The 25,685-nt window shown below is 45.1% G+C and overlaps 1 long non-coding RNA gene across 1 annotated transcript; it reads left to right on the top strand.

Annotated features, from left to right (window-relative positions):
• Positions 1–1,218: 1,218 nt before the first annotated feature.
• On the top strand, positions 1,219–25,401 carry LOC132567542 (uncharacterized). The gene is made up of 2 exons (XR_009555091.1): positions 1,219–1,321; positions 25,230–25,401. It is a non-coding gene; the product is annotated as an uncharacterized LOC132567542 (long non-coding RNA).
• The last annotated feature ends 284 nt before the right edge of the window (positions 25,402–25,685 follow it).

Below are 25,685 nucleotides of genomic sequence, written 5' to 3'. Positions count from 1 at the left end.
TTTTTGATTTGATTGGGGATCCTTGTTGAGCCACTCCTTCTTTGCCTCCTTCTCAGTCCTCAGACAGTGCTAAACTGTTTCTTCTTCAATGGTCATTTCTTAACTGATACTCTCCACAGAATTCCAAACCACTTGTCACTCAAAGGTTCTTGGACTCAGTGAGATATTAACCCTTGACAGTCTATCACAGAGTCAAATTTGGAAAGTCCTCAAAGGCAAGGCTTCTAAGTTATTGATTTATTGTACTTTCAGAGGACAGCCATATTGGCCTGCAGTAGAATATTCAAGTCCAGGAGAACCTTAGAGACCACCAAGATTTTCAGGGTATGAGCTTATGAGAGTCAAAGCTCTCCCTATCTGATATCAAATACCTGTTGAACGGAGATTCAGCTCTCAAAAGCTCATACCCTAAAAATCTTATTTATTGTAGTTTCAATCACAGCTTTCAACAGTGGTCTGTGGTGCCATTGAATATTGCCCTAAGTGGAATTTGAGATGAGATCAAAGGATGATGCTTAGACAGAACGTTTACAGGAAATGGAAGCAGTTAGAAGAGTTTCAATAATGCCAGTGACCTTTCTCAGAGAGATTTTCTGCATCTCAGTGTATGCCCTGTACTACTTTCTCTTTCCCTTTGGATTAACAATATTATAATGCTGTTTAGATTTGATAATTAAAAATGGTTCTCAGGCATAAAGGTCTCGACCAGAATATCCATCAAGGACTTAAATAGGGTCTGGTGGTGGGGTTTCAGACTTCCCGTTGAGAGCTGAGCTGGAACACACAAACATGAGCATACATGCAGCTGCCTTATACTGATTCAGACCGTTGGTCCATCAAAGTCAGTATTGTCTACTCAGACAAACAGCAGCTCTCTGGGGTCTATGGTTGATCTTCTCACTCCTTTTGCCTACTTCCCAATCCACAGCCAGTGCTTACCTGTCTCTTCTTCAACTGTCAATTCCCGATTATAATTTCTTAACTTACTCTCTCTACAGAATTACTCTCTCTACAGAATTCCAGTTGAACAGCCTGTCACTCAAAGGTTCTCAGACTCTGTTAGAACATTGACCATTGACAATCTGTCACAGGGAGGGCATTTTTAAAAAAATAAAATTCAGCTTTCCACTTTTCAATAATGCTTCCAAGTTTCTAGCCCTTAGTATTGCAAGGATATATTGGTATGTTATAGAATCCCAGTCACCCAGTGTGAAGAAGAGAAGAAGTTGGATTTATACCCCGCCCTTCACTACCTGAAGGAGTCTCAGAGCTGCTTACAATCTCCTTTCTCTTCCCCTCCCCACAACAGACACCCTGTGAGGTGGGGGGGGGGCTGAGAGAGCTCTAACAAAAACTGCACTTGAGTGGAACAGCTCTGCAAGAACTTGTGACTGACTCAAGATCACATCAGCAGGTGCATGTGGAGAAGCGTGAGATCAAACCTGGTTCTCCTGGATAAGAGTCCATGAACTTAACCGCTATACTACACTGGCTGTCCTATGATGCAGGAATGCAAGACTCCACATAGGACCTTAAAGAAACACTCCTTCACCCAGGAGAATGGGGCCAGGCTGACCTGGCTGAGCCTGCTCCAGTGTTTAAGAGTCCATTCTGGCTTTTTTAGTGGTCGGGACAGGTGTTGTCCTGACCTGGATAGCCCAGGTCAGCTAGATCTTGTCAGAGCTGGATCTGGTCACTACTTAGAAGAGCAACCACCAAGGAATTCCAGGGTTATCTCACAGAGGAAGGCAAAGGCAACCCCCTCTGAATGTCTCTTGCCTTGCATAAGTCAGATGTAACATAACAGCGGGGGGGAAAAAGTGTTAGTCTTGGAGCTGTCCAAGGTCCTGCAGCTGGACCACTCTTGGCTGGAGGTGACTCTGAACATATATGAAGCTGCCTTATACTGAATCAGACCCTCGATCCATCAAAGTCAGTATTGTCTACTCAGACTGGCAGCAGCTCTCCAAAGTCTCAAGCTGAGGTTTTTCATGCCTACTTGCCTGGACCCTTTTTAGTTGGAGATGCGGGGATTGAACCTGGGACCTTCTGCTTACCAAGCAGATGCTCTACCACTGAGCCACCGTCCCTCCCCTTCAGACTCTGCTCCATCTGAAGATTGGTGTGAACTTGACTGTGCCCTAGCAGCCTCCAGACAAGACTGGACAGCAAGGAGCTGCTCGGTTCTTTCCTCCATTCCAGTGATGGTTTAAGCTTGAACTCTGTGATGTCATATATTAGCATGAACTTCCATTCCCCCTGAAGCTGTAACAAGTAAATATGAGCCAGCACCTTGACTGAGTTTGAACACCAGTGCTGGCTGGAGTGTTCTTTAAAACTTCTGTAATGCAAACTGTCTTTGTTTTTCTTTTTAATTCTTCCCTCAGAGTTCTTAAAGGTAAAGGTAGTTCCCTGTGCAAGCACCAGTCATTGTTGACTCTGGGGTGACATTGCTGTCACGTTTTCACGGCAGACTTTTTATGGGGTGGTTTGCCATTGCCTTCCCCAGTCATCTACACTTTCCCCCCAGCAAGCTGGGTACTCATTTTACCAACCTTGGAAAGATGGAAGGCTGAGTCAACCTTGAGCCGGCAACCTGAACCAGCTTTCGCTGGGATCGAACTCAGGTCGTGAGCAAAGGGCTCCAACTGCAGTACTGCAGCTTTGCCACTCTGCGCCACGGGGCTCTTTCAGAGTTCTTAGTGCCCTCCTATCACACAAGAAAACCTACCTCACAGCAGAAAAACCCTCTAGTTTACACATGCTACAATAGCCTTGCCACATGTTTTTACCCTGACCTGGATGGCCAGTGATAGCCTGATCTTATCAGATCTCAGAAGCTAAGCAGGGTCAACCCTGATCATGGGAGGGCACCAAGAAAGTGCAAAGTAACTACACAGAGGTAGTCAGCGATAAGCCACCTCTGTTCATCTTTTTAAAACCTTCATTCACCCTACTAATCTCTACTCTGGCTAAGCTGTAGATGGAGGGAAGTAAGGATAGGCTTTCCCAGTCACTTTGTTGATGGGATGTCAGGGTAATAATACCAGTTTTAAGATTTCTATGTGATTTTCCTGCAAGCATAAGATTTCAGAGGTTTTCCTGACAGGTCGATGTGAAACGTCAAAGTTAACCTTCCATCAGGGACTACAGGGAGCCTCTCAGACATCCAATAACTTCTTGAGGCAGTAAAGGTAGCTGGTATGTCAAGGAAGTGCAGATGATATGCAGTCACAAAGATGGCACAGCCAACACACTGCACCTCCTCATTGATTCTTGTGTAATCCTTCCCAGGGATAGATCAAGATGGGTAGCCATGTTAGTCTGCCTGTAGCAGTAGAAAAGAGCAAGAGTCCAGTAGCACTTTAAAGACTAGTAAAATCTGTGGCAAGATTTGAGCTTTTGGGAGTCACTGCTCACTTCTTTAGGAGATTCTACAAACAATGAATTTGGCTGAATTGCTGTTTTTCTTATATTTCTAGCTTGCCATAAGAACATAAGAGAGGCCATGTTGGATCAGGCCAGTGGCCCATCCAGTCCAACACTCTGTCATACAGTGGCCGAAAAAACCCAGGTGCCATCAGGATGTCCACCAGTGAGGCCAGGACACTAGAAGTCCTCACACTGTTGCCCCCCCAAGCACCAAGAACAACACAGAGTATCACTTGCCCCAGACAGAGAGTTCCAACAATATGCTGTGGCTAATAGCCACTGATGGATCTCTGCTCACTTTTTTAGGAGTTTCTACTTTAGGAGTTTCTACTAACACTTCTTTAGGAGTTTCTACTAACAATGAATTTGCCCTTCCCCAAAGTGTCAAGACCCCAGCAGTTCAGAAAAGACAAACAGTCCACCTCATGCATGGCAGTTTATTATTCACTGACAGTTCTGGAGGCAAAACGAGTTTTGCAAAGACTGGCGGGCTAACTCCTGTGTCCCCCTTATATAGGTTTGGATTAATGGTTACATTTTCAAGCAGAAGCGGGAAGCGAAGCATGGGCATTTGCGAGCCCACCCCCCCAACTGTCCAGTCCCTTCTTCTTGCAGGTGCTCTTTAATCAGCAATCTGACCTTGTGGTTCCTATGGAAACTGCCCAGGCCGGTGGAAAGGATCTTGGTAACTTGTTGCAAAGATAAGCAAGGCAGAAGCGAAAGCAAAGCAGTATAGTAATATGAAGATTCACACATTAACCATGGAAAGGCACTTGACATGGAAAGGCACGGGGAAGTGAGTCCATTTGATTAAGTAGTACAGCTCCCCCCATTTCCACTTTGAATCTAATATGGTTTGGACTTCATGGTGAATCTGACCCCAAACTAAGGTCAGAGGTGGAGGGTTCTGCTGTGGGTGTCACGACGATTGGTCCAGGGTCACGTTTCAGGAGGCTGGCATGGAAACAACGATGGACATTTTTTAGGGCTTTAGACAGTTCAAGGTCAACAGTCACATTATTGATCACACGCTTCACCGGAAACGGCCCCAAGTACTTTAATCCCAACTTTTTCGAGCTCTGTGAGTTGGGGAGGTGTTTTGTAGAGATATAAACCATGTCTTCCACCTTCAGATCCCACAGCTTGGAGTGTTTTTTTGTCGAATTGGGCTTCGTAAGCCTCCTTAGCTTTGCCAAGTTCCTTCTGAATAGTGCCCCATGCCTGGTCTATGCCCTTCCACCATTCAGAGAATTCCAGGGAGCCTTGTGGCTCGGAAGGGAGTTCTGGGAAGGGCTTCCCTTCATACCCATTAACAATCAGGAACAGGCTGGCATTGGTGGCACTATGAATGCTGTTATTATAAGCATACTCCGCAAAAGGCAGGAGAGAGACCCAATTGTCATGTTGAAATGATACATAACAGCATAAGAATTGCTCAAGCACGGCATTCTTGCGTTCCATCTGTCGGTCTGTTTGGGGGTGGTAGGCAGAGCTGAGCCCCAATGCTAGTCAATTTACACAATTGGGCCCAGAAGTTGCCAACAAACTGGGACCCACAGTCAGATATGACCTTGGTCGGGAAGCTATAAAATGTGCTGTAAGAATAGCTGGGCCATTTTTTTGGCAGTTGGTAGCTGCTTGCAAGGGATAAAGTGGACTTGTTTGGAAAACGTGTCCACTACTACCCAAATCACAGTTTTCCCCTGCGAGGGGGGAAGATCAGTTATAAAATCCATAAAGATGCATTCCCATGGTCGGGAGGCCGTCTCTAAAGGTTGTAGTTCTCCAGAGGTCTTCCCTCCCTGCTTCTTCGCCATTAGGCAAATAGATTTGATTTGATTTATTAGATTTATAGCCTGCCCTCCCCGCCGAAGCAGGCTCAGGGCAGCTCACAAGAATAAAATCAAAATAAACATTAATTATGCATTTAAAAATAATACAGCATTCAATAATATAGCAGTTAAAAACAGTTTGGTGCTAAGATTATTAATTTCCAATGGCGTTCAGTGCTCTTAGGTATCCTTTGTATTACAATGGCAGGAATTCAGTCAAAGGCTAGCTGGAATAATACTGTCTTGCAAGTCTTGCAGAACTGGGCAAGGTCCTTCAAGGCTCTAACCTCCTTCGGTAGTTGATTCCACCAACAGGGGGCAGTGATCGAGAAGGCTCTTTCCCTGGTGATTTTTAATCTTGCCTCTCTCAGCCTGGGGATTGATAGTAGATTTTGAATTCCAGATCTGAGTACTCTCCGGGGAACATGTGGGGAAAGACGGTCCCTAAGGTAGGCAGGTCCTCAGTCAAATAGGGCAGCCAAGGATGTATTGAGACACGTTGTCCCTCAATCCTGGCCACCAAAATTGCCGCTGAACTAGGTGGAGGGTTCTTACAAATCCGAAGTGACCCCCTAATTTAAAGTCATGTGATCTTTGCAACACAGAGGGTCGTCGAGAATCTGGAACAAATAGCTTTGAATCCTTATACCACATCCCGTCTGGGGATTGCGACAGTTCAAGGTTTGGATCAGGTGGTTGCTTTGCTAATACCTTGTGCAAGAAAGAGAGGAAGGACTCCTCCTCCTTGTGCTCTTGTGTCTGACTGCGGGTGGTGAAGCGCTCCCAAGTGGGTGGGGGAGAAGTCTATGACCACCTCCCTCTTGCTTTCGTGTTGGGGGAGGCAGGACAAGGCATCAGCCAAAAAGTTCCGCTTCCCCGGTATGTGCCCCAGGGTGAATCTGAATCTGAGGGAAAATCACACCCCTGATCCCATGGGGGAGAAAATGAAGTAAATAAAGAAATAAGCAAGCAATTCAGAAAACCGTATCCTCTCCTAGCTGAAATCCACTTTTGCAGGCAGGAATCCTGTGCATGAGATATTGCATTTCAGCCAAGTGTCAGACAACATCTGTGTTTTGGATATCCCTCTAGCTTTTTCACAACTTAACCCTGAATGGCTTTATGAGCAGAATCATGGCTCTTGTTTGATGCAACCAAAGAATATACAGACTTCAGGATCTGGACAATAGAGTTTCCCTCCTGAGAACAGAGAGGTTTTTTGTCTCTGACATGTGAAAGTAGCATACATCATCCATTCTTAAGATTCAAAGCAAGTGAACCTTTATCCGATTGGGCAGTGAATATCTGTGGCTTGGGAAGTTTCTCAATGAAAATAAATGGCATTTATTGTGGACTTTGAGGGGAAACAATTGTTCTTTCAAATGATTGATTGAAAGAGATGTCAAGCAATATTAGCATCAAGCAGGTTGCAAATGTCAAGCAAGGAAATGGAAGCATGATACCTTTCTAAAGGCTTATTGTTCGGCTCTCAAGCAAGAAAGCCCTAGATTAATTAAAGTGGCTAAGTGTCTGTTCATGGTCTTAATTTCTTGTCCCATGGGTAATTCCATGTACCCATAGGCAGAGGGAACACTAATAACATACTAGAAGAAGAAGACTGCAGATTTATACCCCACCCTTCTCTCTGAATCAGAGACTCAGAGCAGCTTACAATCTCCTATATCTTCTCCCCCCAGAACAGACGCCCTGTGAGGTGGGTGGGGCTGAGAGGGCTCTTGCAGCAGCTACCCTTTCAAGGACAACTCCTGCCGGAGCTATGGCTGACCCAAGGCCATTCCAGCAGCTGCAAGTGGAGGAGTGGGGAATCAAACCTGGTTCTCCCAGATAAGAGTCCGTGCACTTAACCACTACACCAAACTGGCTCTCCAAACTAGCTAATAGGCTTGCCAATCCCCAGGTACCAGCGGGGGATCTCCCAGTCTGGCAGGCTCTTTCCCACCCCCAGTCAGCTGGCTGGTGGGCGGAAGCCACACCGTAGCCACCATGTGCCTTAAAACCTCAGAAAGCTTAAGAAGATGCTGGGAGCAGCTTTCTTCTAGAAAGGTGTGTGTGCCTTTAAATATTTGAGCCAGAGAGGGCGGAACTGCTCAATTCCTACTTTTCCTTAGTCTTCTCTTCTGAGGGAAACAGTGCTCAACATGGCATAAACAGAACATATAATGAGGGTATGAAGTTCCAACCTAGGATCAGCATAAGGATAGTATATAAACACCTGGTTTCTTTAAATAAAACTAAGTTGTCAGGGCTAAATGAACTGCATCCAAGGGTTCTAAAAGAGCTTGCAGATGTAATTTCCGAGCCTCTGGCTATTATTTTTGAGAATTCTTGGAAAACAAAAGAGGTGCCAGAAGATTGGAGGCGGGTGAATGTTGTCCACATCTTCAAGAAGGGGAAAAAGAAGGATCTGGGTAACTACCAACCTGTCAGTTTGACATCTATACCTAGAAAAGTTTTAGAACAAATAATCAAACACTCAGTCCTGGAGCATTTAGAGAGGATGTTTGTGATTACTAAGAGCCAGCATAAGTTTCTCAAGAACAAGTCATGTCAGACTAACCTGATCTCTTTTTTTGAGAAAGTGACTACCTTGCTGGATCAGGGGAATGCTGTACACATTGGGCGTTTTCACACTTACCTTAAGCTGGAGCGACGTCCCTCTTCACCGCGCAGCGTCTGCACGGTTTTCGCACTAATTGCTGCGGAGCACCTGGAAGAGCCGCAAAGTCCCGCGGCTTTTGCAGCGCAAATGTAAACCGGTTTTTGGCAGTTTACATTTGCGCCGCAAAAGCCACGGGACTTTGCGGCTCTTCCAGGTGCTCCGCAGCAATTAGTGCGAAAACCGTGCAGACGCTGCGCGGTGAAGAGGGACGTCGCTCCGGCTTAAGGTAAATGCGAAAACGCCCATTGTTTATCTTGATTTCAGTAAGGCTTTTGATAAGGTTTCACATACTATCCTTGTTGAAAGTTGGTAAAATGTGGTTTGGATCCTGTTACCATTAGGTGAATCTGTAACTGGTTGACAGATCACACCCAAAGAGTGCTTGTTTATGGTTCCTCATCCTCCTGGAGAGGAGTGACAAGTGGAGTGCCTCAAGGATCTGTCCTGGGGTCTGTTTTGTTCAACATCTTTATAAAAGATTTAGATGAAGGAATATTTATTATTTATCTATCTATCTATCTATCTATCTATCTATCTATCTATCTATCTATCTATTTATTTATTTAATTTATATCCCGCCCTCCCCGCCTAGGCAGGCTCAGGGCGGCTAACAAACATTCAATACATGTTATAAATACAGTAATTAAAATACATTAAGTTCATTAAACATATAGACACATTAAAATTATAAAACAGCATAATTTTTTTTAAAACAACACTAATCCAGCATCTATAATCTATAATATATCTATTCTATAGTTTAACAGCAGCAGAGGTGTTCCGGGGAATAGAGGGAATGCTTACTAAATTTGCTGGTGATACTAAATTGGGAGGGGTAGCAAATACAGTAGAAGACAGAAACAGGATACAGGATGACCTTGACAGGCTGGAAAACTGGGCTAAAACCAATAAAATGAATTTTAACAGGGAGAAATGTAAAGTTCTGCATTTAGGTAGGAAAATCCAATGCAGAGTTATAGGATGGGGGAGACTTGTCTTATCAGTAGTGTATACAAAAAGGATCTAGGGGTCTTAGTGGACCATACGCTGAACATGAGTCAACAGTGTGATGTGGTGGCTAAAAAGGCAAATGCAATTTTGGGCTGTATCAACAGAAGTATAGTGTCCGATCACATGAAGTGTTGGTGTCGCTATACTCTGCTCTGGTAAGACCTCACCTGGAGCATTGTGTTCAGTTTTGGGCACCACATTTTAAGAAGGATATAGACAAGTTGGAATGGGTCCAGAGGAGGGCAACAAAGATGGTGAGGGGTCTGGAGACAAACTCCTATGAAGAAAGGTTGAAGGAGCTGGGCATGTTTAGCCTGGAGAGGAGGCTGCTGAGAGGTGATATGATCACCATGTTCAAGTACTTGAAGGGCTGTCATATAGAGGATGGTGTGGAATTGTTTTATGTGGCCCCGGAAGGCAGGACCAGAACCAATGGGTTGAAATTAAATCAAAAGAGCTTCCGGCTCAACATTAGGAAGAACTTCCTGACCGTTAGAGCGGTTCCTCAGTGGAATAGGCTTCCTCGGGAGGTGGTGGGCTCTCCTTCCTTGGAGGTTTTTAAACAGAGGCTGGATGGCCATCTGACAGCAATGAAGATCCTGTGAATTTAGGGGGAGCTATTTGTGAGTTTCCTGCATTGTGCAGGGGGTTGGACTAGATGACCCTGGAGGTCCCTTCCAACTCTATGATTCTATGACTGAATGGGGGTGGGGTGAGCCTGCAGAACAGTGTGCCTGTTGGAAGGGAAGGGAAGGAGCCCAGAACAGTCCCTTAAGAAGCTGTTTGCACACTAAAATAGTAAGCTCTGGTTTCCCTGTGTTAGTCTGATGAATTGGGTAGAGTATAGAGCAGTCAACAACTCCCATGGTGAGTAAATTGCCTCATTGAGACCACAGTGTATGCTTCCAAACTGTGTTTAATTTGGCTGCTGTGTTTGTGTGTGTGTGTGTGTGTGTGTGAGAGAGAGAGAGGGGGGGGGAGTGGAAGTGCAGCCAGCTGCTTGGGGAACAGAGAAATGAAGACTGTATTCAGGGAAACTGCACTGCTATATTTTTATTTATTTATTTTAGGGAATGGGAAAGTCTTCTGGCTCAACCCTCAAAGTCTCCCACCCCACCCCCAAAGTCCCCAGGTATTTTTTGAGTTAGACTTGGCAACCCTACCAGCTAGCATGCTGCAGTTTGGAGTGGTTTGGGTTCAAATCCTCACACAGCCTCGGAGCTCACAGGAGACCTTCAGCAATTCACTATATCTCATTCCAACCCACGAGGCTTATGTAACCATCCTGAGCTCCTAGGAGGAAGAGTAGAGCAAAACACAGAGCAGAGTAACTGTTTCCATTTGGGGCATCTTCATTGTCAAACTCCCCCGTGGTCAGAGTGTTAAAGCTGCAGTACTGCAGTCCTAAACTCTGCTCATGACCTGAGTTCGATCCCCAGCAGAAGCTGGGTTCAGATAGCCGACTCAGGGTTGACTCAGCCTTTCCACCCTTCCGAGGTCGGTAAAATGAGTACCCAGCTTGCTGGGGGGAAAGTGTAGATGACTGAGGAAGGCAATGGCAAGCCACCCCGTAAAAAGTCTGCCATGAAAACATTGTGAAAGTAACGTCACCCAGAGTCGGAAACAACTGGTGCTTGCACAGGGGACCTTTCTTTCCTTTCCCCATTGTCAAAGACCTGGCAGAAGATGGTATTAAACACTCTCTGTCTGGCTCCAGATTGGCCCAGCCCCAATGTTTAAACAAAATGAATTTCAGACCCTAACTTTGTGTAGTTTGCCAACAGAAACTTGCTGAAACTGCAGTGATACTGCATTGGGCCATTGTATTACATCCCATGAGGTACATCTTAACTGCAAGTAGTTATAAACATTTTTAAAGTACCTCCAGAGAAAACTTCTGTTTACTGTAGCACAAGTGGCTGCTGCATAATTACAGAACTTCTCAACACCACGCTTGAGATGAATTGTGGCCGAAAAGATTGAGGCGATCCCATCAGTAATTTACCTTCTGCTTAAGCAAGGAAGCTTGATCAGGTTCTCAGCCTGCCAATCCAGTCTGGAGAGATGGTGGCTCAGTGGTAGAGCATCTGCTTGGGAAGCAGAAGGTCCCAGGTTCAATCCCTGGTGTCTCCAAAAAAGGTTCCAGGCAAGTAGGTGTGAAAACCTCAGCTTGAGACCCTGGAGAGCCGCTGCCAGTCTGAGAAGACAATACTGACTTTGATGGACCGAAGGTCTGATTCAGTATAAGGCAGCTTCATATGTTCATATGTTCTCATCTATCCTAACACGAACCCATCAAGGCACCTGAGATGCCAACTTCCAGAGGGGAACCCAGAGTGCTAAGGGTAGGAGGAAACCAATTGGTTATCTGCTGAGCTTCTTTCACAGCATATGCATGCATGAAAATACATATAACATGAAGTTGCCTTATGCTGAATCGGACCATTGGTCCACCAAGGTCAGTATTGTCTGCTGAGACTGGAAGCAGCTCTCTGGGGTGTCATGGACAGAAGAAGAAGAAGAAGAAGAAGAAGAAGAAGAAGAAGAAGAAGAAGAAGAAGAAGAAGAAGAAGAAGAAGAAGAAGAAGAAGAAGAAGAAGAAGAAGAAGAAGAAGAAGAAGAAAGATGGCTGACCCTAGGCCATTCCAGCAGCTACAAGTGGAGGAGTGGAGAATCAAACCCAGTTCTCCCAGATGAGAGTCCACACACTTAACCACTACACCAAACTGGCTCTCTAGGTCTTTTACATACTATCTGTAATTTTAGCTGAAGATGGGATTGAACCTAGGACCTTCTTAATTATAAGTAAATGCTCTACCACTGAGCCAGTGTCCTTCCCTCATCTGTTTCTCAACATCTTCTGCATGGAACCCTTTAATGAGAATTCCAGGGGTTGAACATAAAAACCATAAACTATGCCAGTAAGCCATGCCCTTATTTCTAAAGGTTTCTGGTATGTAGCTTTCCTAACCCCTGCTGATCCCAACCACTGAATTGCATGATTTCTCTTGTTGGTGTATCTCTAATTTATTTTTCCTTAGTCATCCTAGAACAATATGGAAATCTTGTGAAACTGGGATGGGAAACTGAGACAGTAGGCACATTTTACTACTGCCAAAGTAACAAAGCATTTCCTGGGATTCATCAGTGTGGTATGAGACAACTGCTACTATATCACAAAAAATAACTTCAAAATGAAAAATTCCTCTAAACCGGAAGCACCTGCCACCAGTGGAGAATCCCTGTTGCATCTCTGCATGAGCATTTCTACATGTGTCACTACTTTGACTCAACTCCTTCCCATCAGGAGGCAGAGTCAGAACTCTGACTCAGATAGAAACTATGGGGTAACCTATTTTTAAAGTTGAAGTGTGCCTCTAAAGCTACAGTAAAGAGCCTTTCTTTTATTAACAATAAGCTCCTTTGGCTGGAGGACTTGAACCATACAAAAATTACAGTGCAGATATAAACAACAATTTCAGCCTTTCAAGAAAATTGTGCCACTGTAGTACTGGATCCACCATATACCCCCACAAAAAAAATATGCACAGAGAATTTTTTAGCTTGTGTGTATTTCAGGGCACTACTGCTTCAAAATTTTCCAGTTTGAGGACTTTTCCTTGTAGCTGCCATTTCCCAAGATGGCAGGCATGGTTACTGCAGTATTTATAATTCATGTACGATACTCATACATATATGTATATCAAAATATACATTTTTGAGGTTGATAAAGCAAAATACACTATTTATTAATTGTGGAGGGAAAATATCCCCAAATTGGAGAGTCAACCCAGGAAAATTTTAAAACAGTAGTGCCCTGAAACACACAGCAAACAATAAAATGTGGTGTTTTGGGGAGGTGGGCAACAGTGGGAGGGCTTCTAGCGTCCTGGCCCCACTGATGGACCTCCTGATGGCGCCTGGTTTTTCGGCCACAGGTGTGACACAGAGTGTTGGACTGGATGGGCCATTGGTCTGCTCCAACATGGGTTTTCTTATGTTCTTAAATTCTCTGGATGTATGTGTGTGTGTGTGTGTGTGTGTGCAGGGATATCTGGTGGATCTAGGATTATTAATAAAATTGCAAGATCATCACATTAATACACAGCAGGAGAGTGTTTCAGAGATATCATCAAGGCTTTTTTTGTGCAGGAATGCACAGGAACGCAGTTGCGGCTGGCTTGGTGTCAGGGGGTGTGGCCTAATATGCCAATGAATTCCTGAAGGGCTTTTTCTACAAAAAAAGCCCTGTGTGAAACAATGGTGCCATCAGAGGGTGTGGCCTAATATGCAAATGAGTTCCTGATGGGCTTTTTCTACCAAAAAAAGTCCTGGATATTAGAACAGAGAAGAATTGGCCATAGATCATGTAACTGCAGGACTAATGTGAGGCAACAAAAAGAAAACTACCTGAAGTTCGACAGCAAGTTAGTACTTGTTCAAAATGGGGGAAATCCAAAGTTCTCATAATGAAGACAAAACAGTCACAAAATAGCAAACTGCAATCAATAGTCTTAATCATAAGAACATAAGAAGAACCCTGGCTGGATCAGACCAATGGTCCATCCAGTCCAGCATCCCGTTTCACACAGTGGCCAACTAAGAACATAAGAGAAGAAGAAGAAGATATTGGATTTATATCCCGCTCTTCACTCCAAAGAGTCTCAGAGTGGCTCACAATCTCCTTTACCTTCCTCCCCCACAACAGACACCCTGTGAGATGGGTGGGGCAGGAGAAGGCTCTCCCAGCAGCTGCCCTTTCAAGGACAACCTCTGCCAGAGCTATGGCTGACCCAAGGCCATTCCAGCAGGTGCAATTGGAGGAGTGGAGAATCAAACCCAGTTCTCCCAGATAAGAGTCTGCACACTTAACCACTACACCAAACTGGCTCTCCATGTGGATCAGGCCAATGGCCCATCCAGTCCAATACTCTGTGTCACAAAGTGGCCAGAAAAAAGGTGCCATCAGGAGGTCCGCCAGTGGGGCCAGGACACTAGAAGCCTTCCCAGTGTTGCCCCCCCCCAACCCAAGCACCAAGAATACAGAGCATCACTGCCCCAGACAGAGTTCCAACCAGTTCGTTTGGAGGGTCAACAACGGGACATAGAGGCCAAGACCTTCTCCATAATGTTGCCCTAGCTCTGGGACTCAGAGGTATAGTGCCTCTGAATGTGGAGGTTCCTTGCAGCCGCCATGGCTAGTAGCCACTGACAGACCTCTCCTCCAAGAACCTATCTAATCCCTCTTTAAAGCTGTTTATTCCTGTGGCCATCACGCTATCCTCTGGCAGCAAATTCTACATTTTAACCTTTCTCTGTGTAAAGAAGTATTTCCTTTGGTCCATCCTGAATCTACTGAATCATGCCAGAAGCACAATGATAGAGGGATCCAGAGAATGAAATATTAGCAAATTTTCCCTTCATTTCAGCTGTAGGCAAAGCATTCCGTCTACCTAGCCTGAATACAGTGAGATATCCAGCATCCCTTAAACAGGCTGATCTCTGCACGTTTTTGTTGCTGGCAAACGCTGCAGTCCCATGATCCCCTGATGCAAGCACTGAAAGTCACTCCTATAAAACCCTCATTGTTTTAACAACTTTATATAACACGGTGACCCTTTTATGTCACTGTAATTGCATGAAGATTAGAGGCACTGGTATCAGCTATACTGCATGTGAGAAATCAATTTTTCTTTCCTCTGGAACTGAGCTTGCAATGCAGGAAGAATATTGCATGAAGCAAGTAAACAAAATTATCTTCCAGTATGTGAATAAGAGAAATGGAATTGGGGGCGGGGGGGAGAGACCCTCGTCAACTTTCTCGGTCTCTAACTCTGAAAAGCTCCTCCAAAATTTGGAAAAGATAGCCCTGACCTGAATAGCCCAGGCAAGCCTGGTCTAGGAAGCTAAGCAGGGCTGACTCTGGTAAGTACTTGAACGGGAGACTTCCTTGGAATACCAGAGGCGGAAGGCATGGGCGGGCTTTATTCAGCCACATTACTGAATATTCTCCAGGCCCCCAGTAGGGGTCAGTCACCAGAGGTTGCCATAACTTCCAGGTGCTTGTGCACGAGCACACATGGGTGCACACATATAAATATGAAAAAATTAACACACACACCCCCAAAAAACGGCAACACTTGAAAAAGGGCAAATCGGGAAGTTAAATCGCATACAAATGTAAAATAAAGGTCTGTTTGAATGACTGTATTTTTAACTTCACAAATGTGATGTATGATTAGTGTGCAGACTCTTATCTGGGAGAACCAAGTTTGCTTTCCCATTCCTCCACTTGCAGCTGCTGGAATGGCCTTGGGTCAGCGATAGCTATCGCAGGAGTTGTCCTTGAAAGGGCAGCTGCTGTGAGAGCCCTCTTAGCCCAACACTTGAAAAAGGGCAAATCGGGAAGTTAAATCGCATACAAATGTAAAATAAAGGTCTGTTTGAATGACTGTATTTTTAACTTCACAAATGTGATGTATGATTAAGTGTGCAGACTCTTATCTGGGAGAACCAAGTTTGCTTTCCCACTCCTCCACATGCAGCTGCTGGAATGGCCTTGGGTCAGCGATAGCTATCGCAGGAGTTGTCCTTGAAAGGGCAGCTGCTGTGAGAGCCCTCTTAGCCCCACCCACCTCAAAGGGTGTCTGTTGTGGGGGGAGAAGATATAGGAGATTGTACACCGCTCTGAGTCTCTGATTCAGAGAGAAGGGTGGGGTATAAATCTGCAGTCTTCTTCTTCTTTAACTTTCTATGGTAAAGCTTGGTCGCAGATTACAGAGTTTCATATGCAGGATGCATGCACAGATCCCAAGAGCAAATGGTTGCCAGTTTTGATTGTGTGCATCATGTGTTGGGATCTGGGGAGAGACCGAGCATCCTTCCAGTGCAGGGTTCCTAGCTCAGGGTTGGGAAATTCCTGAATATTTGGGGATGGAGCCTGGGAAAGATGGGATATGGGGTGAGGATGAATATCAGCAAGGTGCCATGGAATCTGCTGGGGGACTGGTCTCTGTCATTGGGAAATCAGCCCTGTTCCACTGTACTGTCCACCTAATTCACAAGCATTCTCCCTGTAGGAGATGGCAGATGGGGGTCTGTGGTTGAATGTTGAAGACACCCAAGATGGTAGTCCAAGGTGGACTTGAACATTCATGTGGCAACCTCTTAGCCATGATCAGGACTTTATCACTATAGCTCCATCCCACTAGCAGGTGTCCAACCCGTCTGCTTAGCAATGTTTGCAGCCTTCCTCCAGCCTGAAATGAAGAAGAGCTGGCTTTTATACTTCACTCTTCTTTACCTGAAGGAGTCTCAAAATGGCTTCCCATTGCCTTCCCCTCCACACTATAGGGACCTTGTAAGGCAGGTGGGGCTGAGAGAGTTCTGAGAGAGCTGCGACTGGCTCAAGGTCACCCAGCAGGCTTCTGGTGGAGGAGGAATGGGGAATCAAACCCAGTTCTCAGATCAGACTCCACAGCTCTTAGCCATGACACCATGTCAAGAAAATGTCTACCTTGGGTGGAACAGTGTCTTCTGTCAAAGGAAGGCTGGAGGCAGCCCTCAAATACTGCTGAGCAGAATGCTAGGATAGGTGCCACAGGGTTTCATCTTTTATTTATTTACTTATTCATTCATTCATTCAGCTTATATCCTGCCCTCTCCCCCCGAAAAAGGCTCAGGGAGGCTCACATTCTCATAAAAATATCGTATAAAAACCAGTAATCAATATAAACCGTAAGTAACATATAAAAATACAAGAATATAGAAGAAAAAGAAGACGACATTGGATTTATATTCTGCCCTCCACTCGAGAGTCTCAGAGCGGCTCACAATCTCCTTTATCTCCCTCCCCCACAGCAGACACCCTGTGAGGTGGGTGGGGCTGAGAGGACTCTCACAGCAGCTGCCCGTTCAAGGACAACCTCTGCCAGAGCTATAGCTGACCCAAGGCCATGCCAGCAGGTGCAAGTGTATATAAAAACATAAAACAATATCAGGTGCTATATTGATCTTAAATTGGTAATATGTGTGATGATGGCAGGAAGTCAGTCAGTGTCAAATTTGCCATGCAGCTGGTGTTACTGGATGTTCTGTCAGGAAAACAGATTTGGGGTTCATGATCATGCATTTGAAGTGGGCCAGATAGTTCAGTGTCTGTTATTATCATTGATCTTAATTTGTTGTTGTTATGTTTATTTATATTCCACTCAAGAGTATCAGAGCGGCTCACAATCTCCTTTATCTCCCTCCCCCACAACAGACACCCTGTGAGGTGAGTGGGGCTGGAGAGAGCTCTCACAGCAGCTGCGCTTTTAAGGACAGAGATTGGCCTACAATCTCCTTTACCTTCCTCCCCCACAACAGACACCCTGTGAGGTGAGTGGGGCTGGAGAGGGCTCTCACAGCAGCTGCGCTTTTAAGGACAGAGATTGGCCTACAATCTCCTTTACCTTCCTCCCCCACAACAGACACCCTGTGAGGTTGGTGGGGCTGAGAGGACTCTCACAGCAGTTGCCCTTTCAAGGACAACCTCTGCCAGAACTATGGCTGACCCAAGGCCATGTTTATTTATATTCCGCCCATTCCCCATAGGGGCTCAGAGCGGAGCACAACATGAGCCATTCGTGGGAAGGGCGGGATATAAATCCCAAATAAATAAATAAATAAATAAATAAATGACTAATAAAATCACAATAAAATCAACATGACAATAAAACAGCATCACAGTAAAAACCAATTTCAATATCCCCAACAGAATATCAGTATATCAGTCCAGAATTTCAATTTCAGTCCAACAGAATAGTTCAGCAGGACCAGATGGCATAACAATATGACGCAGCAAAACAGCTCCGTAGGATAGTACAGTAGTGAATGGCTGGCAGAAGAGCATCGTCGTGCAGGCCCTGCGGAACTGTGAAAGCTCTCGCAAGGAGCTCATTCGACCAGCGCAGAGCAACAACAGAAAAGGCCCTGGTTCTGGTTGTCATGAGCCTGGCTTCCTAGGGACTGAGGATCGAAAGCAGTTTTTGTGACCCTGACTGAAGTGCTCTCTGGGGATCATGCAGGGAAAGGTGGTCCCAAAGGTATGTAGGTCCCTGGCCATATAAGGCTATAAAGATGACTAGCACCTTGAAATGAACCCGATATGCCATAGGTAACCAATGCAGTGCTTTCAGCACAGTCCAAAGAGTGTAGGTTGTGCCATGTTCACGCTGTTATTTATTTGAATTGTAAAAGTGGATCCAGACTTCCTGAATCAAAATCTAGTGGCTATGGAGGCTAAAATGTTGTTTTTAATTTGCAATTGCATTTACCCTGCAAGTTATGTTCTCATCAGGACTTAGCCACCCCAAAAATGCCCTTTTCTAGTAATGGCACGACTTGGCATCAGCGTACTACAATTAGCCGGATCTTGTTAGATCTTGGAAGCTAAGCAGCTTTGGATCTGGTTAGTCCTTGGATGAGAGACCACCAAGGAAATCAAGGATCACTACATAGAGGCAAGCCATAGCAAACCCTCTCTGAATATCTCTTGCCTTGAAAACCCTTCTGGGTTGCCATAAAATGGCGCTTTCTACCACCACCATCTGGATACACCAGTGTAAGGGCTTAATTGACATCTTGGTCTGTTCAGAGGCAGGGTTTATGATGGCACTGGAACAGTTTTAAGAAATAAATACTGCAGAGCTCTGACACTAGTTAGAATCATAGAATCATAGAGTTGAAAAGTACCTCCAGTCATCTAGTCCAACCCCCTGCACAATGCAGGAAATTCACATATACCTCCTGACCCACACACTGTGACCCCTATTCCGTGCCCAGAAGATGGCAAAAAATAAACCCTCCAGGATCCCTGGCCAAACTGGCTCCATTCCTTCTGAATGAAGAAGCAATAGCCATACATACAGAAAAAGCGACACATGGAGCTCCTCTCTCCAGAAGAGATGGTTTCAAGTCCAGTCACACCTTAGTGACAAACAAGATTTTCAGTCTATAAACTTATAAGAGTCAAAGCTCCTTTCCCTGACCTGGATAGCCCAGACAAGTCCGATCTCATCAGATCTCAGAAGCTACACAGAGTCAAATCTGGCAAATACATGGTTGGGAGACCTCCAAGAAATACCAGAGCCTGGAGGGAGGGGCAGGCTTTTTTCAGCCACTTCTCTGAATATCCTCCATGCCCCCCATAGGGGACAAACACCAGAGCTCATCATGACTTCCATGTGTACAAATACCACCACCACCCTCTTTCTCTCTCTCTCTCTCTCTCTCTCACACACACACACACACATACAAAAATGCAAAAAAGAGAGAGTCAAAGCTCCCTTCATCAGATCCGACAAAGGGAGTTTTGACTCTTGAAAGCTTATATACCTCAATAATCTCATTGGACTCTGAGGAGCTGGTGGGCTCTTTTACTGAAGACCAAAATGGCTACTCTACCAAAACTAAAATGCTGTATCCAGATAAATTAATCTGTGCCTGTCAAGATCCTGCACACTTTTCAAATCAAAGGAAAAAGGTGTGCAACTTGAATCCCAAAATAAAATGAGGTCTCCTGCAATATAATACTTCCCTGCATTTGAGCTGTCCTTTGTGCTGAAATGTAGACAAGAGAATAGCTATGCTTCTACAGTGGAAGTACTTCTTCACCCAAAGGGTGATTAACACATGGAATTCACGGTCACAGGAGATGGCGAGGGCTGCAAGCATAGACAGCTTCAAGAGGGGATTGGATCAACATATGGAGCAGAGGTCCATCAGTGGCTATTAGCTACAGCTTATTGTTGGAACTCTCTGTCTGGGGCGGTGATGCTCTGTACTCTTGGTGCTTGGCGGGGGGGGGGGGGGCACAGTGGTAGGGCATCTAGTGTCCTGGCCCCACTGATCGACCTCCTGATGGTACCTGTTTTTTTTGGCCAAAGTGTGACACAGAGTGTTGGACTGAATGGGCCATTGGCCTGATTCAACATGGCTTCTCTTATGTTCTTATATTCCTATTGCATTGGCTCTTAATATATGATCATCTCTTTAATATGTGTAGCAATAAACCCTGCAAGCAACCAAATTATCTGGTACTTTTTTCTTGAGGGAGTTACTGTCTCCTTTAAATCCGCGTGTTTGACTCTGAACTCTCACAGTGGTGAGATCTCCAGGATGAAATGTCCATTAGGAAAGATGAAAATGTGTGGGTTTTAACCTTAAATTATACATGGGAAGTGAAGGAAGTGCCCTATTGACCTCCTCTATATGTCAAATATAATACTAATCCCCCTCCTTTCTCATGACGAAAAGTGCATGACACATTTTACTTAAGCAAAGCTCCGGATGATAACCGGAAACAGGCTGCCTCGTTTTCCTTTCCTTGCATTTGCAGAGAATGCAATTAACCTCCCCTGACAAAGAAGAAATACTAATTAACGGGCTTCAAATGTATTCAAAATTGCATCACTTTAAACTCTCCTTTTGCATTGTACCCTTTATGTCTTCGTTATTGCTGCATTTGAGAACGGTGTTGTGGTTTCAGCCTTCGCTTTCCAGGTAGCCTGGAAATGGTTTGGGTTGATGCAAAAATCCCAGAAATAAATCACCAAAGTTTTGATGATTTTTTAAAAGAAAGGAATCCTTGTGCCTCCACAAGGGCACAGGTAAAAAGAGAGGGAATTATCTGCAGCTAACCCCACAAACTGCGTGGTACAGAGTGGTAAAGCTGCAGTACTGCAGTCCTAAGCTCTGCTCATGACCTGAGTTCGATCCCGGCAGAAGCTGGGTTTCAGGTAGCCAGCTCCAAATTGACTCAGCCTTCCATCCTTCCAAGGTCAGTAAAATGAGTATCCAGCTGGGGGTAAAGTGTAGAGGACTGGGGAAGGCAATGGCAAACCACCCCATAACAAAAAGTCTGCCGTGAAAACATTGTGAAAGCAACATCACCCCAGTCGGAAATGATTGCACCTTTACCTTTAACCCTACAAAAGCAAAGAGCATATCTCAGAATTTTCTTTGCTTTTGCAATCCTTTCCATCCCATGGTTGAATATTTTCCTTAAAGTCAGCAAAAAGCTTGTGTTTATTGATTACCCACAATGGCTTTTTCCCATATAAAAAATATAGTTGTATATGCCTTTTTGGGGGGAGGGGGTGGAAATCCCACTATCTTGGCTTGTTAGTGATTTAGAAAGGCATGCCATCTGGATTCCTCCACTGCAACAGGGACTCCAACACCCAGTGGGATTTTTTTGCTCATATGTTTGCCTCTTTTTATAAATGTCTAAGTGCTTAGAGAAGGGCCAGATCCATCACTGTTGGCCCTGAAACAAGCCTACTGAAATAACTTTGGGGTACCATCTGCCACTTGCATGCAACTCTGTTGAAATAGATGAGCCATGCTCCCACAGTGCTCCCATTCATTTCAATCAATTGTGCTGGTGAGCTTACACTGGAGGAGAACGTCCCAGAGGAGCAGATTGTCTGCACTTTCATGCATCCTGAATGGTGGCCTTTCAATCCACTTCAGTGACTGTTTGCAAGTGGATTTTGCCATTTCACTTAGGGCTTTTTATGTAGAAAAAGCCCAGCAGGGATTCATTTGCCTATTAGGCCACACCCCCGATGCCACCATTGTTTTGCACAGAGCTTGTTTTGTAGAAAAAAGCCCATCAGGAAGTCATTTGCATATCAGGCCACACCCCTGATGCCAAACCAGCTGGAACTGCATTCCTGTGCTAAAAAAAAAAATGCCCTATACTTAATAGAATCCAGTTGTAATGTGCATTGAAAGTAATTGAATGTGTGCTACGTAGTGTGTGTGGAAGTGCCCTTTGTGCTGCAGGTGTCCTTTTTTTAAAATTAATGTTTCGTTACAATTATGAATCTAGCTCCCCTCTCAGTTTGGTGTAGAGGTTAAATGCATGGACTCTTATCTGGGAGAACCAGGTTTAATTCCCGACTCCTCCACTTGTACCTGCTGGAATGGCCTTGGGTCAGCCACAGCTATCGCAGAGGTTGTCCTTAAAAGGGCAGCTGCTGTGAGATCCCTCCCAGCCCCACCCACCTCACAGGGTGTCTGTTGTGGGGGAGGAAGATAAAGGAAATTCGTCTTCTTCTTCATTGCTTGCTTGCTTGCTTGCTTATTTATTTATTTATTTATTTAGTGTTATCAAGTTGCAACCAACTTATGATGTTCCCTCATAGGATTTTCAAGGCAAGAGACACACAGAGGTGGTTTGCCATTGCCTCCCTCTGAGTTGCAATGCTGGACTTCCTTGGATATCTTCCAAATACTAGCCAGGACCAACCCGACTTAGATTCTGAGATCTGATGAGATTGGGCTAACCTGGCCTACCCAGGTGAGGATCATTGCCATTTATCATATCTAAAAATGCTTTTAAACTATTCCAAATGCTTTGCAACCCCAGCATCATTCATTCATGCATCACCCTTTCTTGATGGGCTTACAATTATTTCCATGGAGATGGAGAGATGCGTCCTAGATGTTCGTCATGTATGGGAAAGAACTGTTTCTCCAGACCTGCATGGCTTTCTTACAGATTGTGTCCCAAGCAGTCAACTGGAAAAGCTTAGATATGCTAGTTGCTTGAGGTGGTTCTTGCCCATGGATGGGGATAGCCATGCAACCACTGCAGTTTGCGTGAGCATTTAGGAACACAGAGCTGGAAGGCCAAGAGTCACCTAGTCAAATGTCCTGCATAATGCAGGAAATTCACAGCCACCCCTACCACCCACCACTGATCCCTGTTCTATGCCCAGAAGAAGGCAAGAAATCTCCAGGATCCCTGGGCCAACCTGGCCTGGAAGAAAATTACTTTCTAACCCCAAAATGGTGATCAGCATTACCCTGATCATATAAGAGAGCTGAAAGAGCCAAACACTGGCTCATCCCTAAATTCATAGTGTCATAGAGGCCCTTCCCTTCCCCTCCCCAAACTCTCTCCTGGATCCACCCCCAAAGTCTCCAGAAGAAGAAGAAAACTTATTTATACCCCACCCTTCTCTCTGAATCAGAGACTCAGAGCGGTTTACAATCTCCTATATCTTCTCTCCCCAAAATGGACACCTTGTGAGGTGGGTAGGGCTGAGAGGGCTCTCACAGCAGCTGCCCTTTCAAGGACAACTCCTGCGATAGCTATGGCTGACCCAAGGCCATTCCAGCAGCTGCAAGTGGAGAAGTGGGGAATCAAACCCAGTTCTCCCAGATAAGAGTCTGCACACTTAGCCACTACACCAAACTGGCTCTCAGTTGGCAACCTTACCTTACTGACTTGGCAACCTTACCTTCTCTTGAAAAACCAGTGTTTGTTGAGTTTTTAACTGACTCTTAAGGTTTCTACAGGCAGTTTATAACCACACTAGACCAGAGATTTCAGACTGTTCTAAGCTATCTCCATGTTTCACTGGGTAGGGAATTTTCTTCTCTTTCTAGAAGATCTATCCCCTTTCCCTGGCCTGAATGGGAGTCTCCATCTAACTAACCACTTATCCTTGCAAACTTTCCCCAGTTCTCCTGTCTGTGTTTGACTGCTCTCAGTCAGGACTGAATTCCAAATGAATTCTCCTCCTCAGCATATAGTTCTAAAGTCTTTCTCTGCTCAGTTGATGCTAACCAACCAGCCTGTCACTTAGGACTCTGGCTCTGTGAAGAATTGACCCTTCACAGTCCTTTATCTGTTTATATAGCATTTCTAAGCTTTTAAATGTGCAGTCCATCACAGCTGCCTCAAGGTTTTACCTGGAAGAGGAAAACAGCAGCTTGTATACAAGAGGAAAAAATCAATAGCATGCTCCTTTTTCATCGAAAACAGGGATGTTGAGCTCATTTGCTATGAAGTCTGGATCTGACATAAATGAGCCTTTGTTGGTCTGAGCTGTGTCAGGCTGGGCCGGGCCATATGTGAACCTATTCAAGATCAGGTAGCAGAGATATAAATTTTATAAAGGACACAGACAAACACAATAAAAGATTTAGAAAAAAAAACTTGGGTCTTAAAGGTGCTTTTTTTGTATCTCTTCCATGGGATCCAGGGGACTGGGCAAAGGAAACTCTAGTTCTTTCCTTCCTTCCCCAGGGGACTAGGAGGGGGAGAAGCCTCAGCCAACAGAAGGAAGAGAGGCTTGGCTCGGTAGTTCTGATGTGCAATTAAGAGAGACTGGCAAAGCAAGCTCTGCCTCCCCCCACCCTTCCTTCCCGAGAGAGAAGCCTCAGCCAATAGAGAAAATAGAGGTTTTGCTCTGTAGCTTCTATGCGGTTAAGCAAGCCTTGCAAAGCAAGTTGTTATGCAGAAGGAAGCAAGAGAGAGAGAAGGAAATGGACAAGAGCCTGTTGCTCGGGGGCCTGATAGAAGCCCTCCGAGGACCTGATTCGGCCCCCAGGCTGCATGTTTTGACACCCCTGATCTAAAACAAGAGTGTGTTTCAGCATATGTGAAGGAAGACAGGTGCAATGGAAAGTGTCTTGGAGCTGTCATTTTTCCATCTAGAGCAGTGGTGTCACATGCAGTTTAGGGGCTGTCATCTGTTTCCTTCTCCCTCCCTCTTGCTTCCTTCTGCATCTCAGCTTGCTTTGAAAGGTTTGCTCAATTGCACAGGAGCTACAGAGCGACCTCCCATCTCCTGCCACAACCAAAAAGAAAGAAAGGAATTGAACTGATCAGCTGCTGATCAGAACTGATCTCCATTGGCTGCAGCTCCTCCCTTGGGGAGGAAGGGGATAGGAATAGCTTGCTTTGCCAGGCTCTCTCAATTGCACAGCAGGGCTACTGAGCCAAGCCTCTTCCTTCTATTGGCTGAGGCTCCCCCCATCCCCTGGGGAAGGAAGGAAAGAGTCAGAGCTTCCTTTGCCCAGTTCCCTGGATCCCATGGGAGAAATACAAAGAAAACACCTTTAAGACCAATGAGTACTAACGTTTTAAGTGTGTTTTTAGTTTTTAAAAATATATATTTGTGTTTGCCTGTGTTGTTTATAAAATTTATCTGTCTGCTACCTAATCTTAAATTGGTACACATATGGCCCAGCCCTACATGGTTCAGCCCAACCTGACATGGCCTGGCCCAACATAATACCATTTATGTCAGATCTGGCCCTCATAACAAATGAGTTCGACACCTCTGATCTAGAGTATCCATCTGTGCCTCTTTCTCCTTTGCATGGACAAGAAAGAATAAAAGATTGGATGTATACCTTGACCTTCACTTGGAGTCTCACAGAAGCTTACAATTCCCCTTCCCTTCCCCTCCCCACAACAAACATCCTGTGAGGTAGGTGGGGCTGAGAGAGCTCTGACAGAAACTGTTCTTGAGAGAACAGCTCTGAGAGAACTTGTGACTGACCCAAGGCCATTCCAGCAGCTGCAGGTGGAGGAGTGGGGAATCAAACCCAGTTCTCCCAGATTAGGGTCCACACACTTAACCACTACACCAAACTGGCTCTCCAGAGGAGAAAAGCGGTTAGGAAAGGACAAGGGAGTGACTTCAGCTGCCCAAGAGGAAAAGCAGAGCTACTTGTTGGACTAGGATCTTGGAAATCCAGGTTCAAAACCATGGTTTCTCACTGGCTGACCTTGGGCCCATCAAATGTTCTCAGCCTAACCTACCTCACAGGGTTGCCATGAGGATAAAATGGAGGACAGGAGAACAATGTAAAGCTCTTTGGGTCCCCACTGGGGAGAAAGGCAAGAAACAAACAAATAAATATTTTTTTTGAAAGTGACTGGT

Source organism: Heteronotia binoei, chromosome 2 (genome assembly GCF_032191835.1).
Source record: "Heteronotia binoei isolate CCM8104 ecotype False Entrance Well chromosome 2, APGP_CSIRO_Hbin_v1, whole genome shotgun sequence".
Classification (NCBI taxonomy): Eukaryota; Metazoa; Chordata; class Lepidosauria; order Squamata; family Gekkonidae; genus Heteronotia; species Heteronotia binoei.
Note: the sequence above shows the minus strand (reverse complement) of the source record. Positions and strands in the feature narration are given on the sequence as shown.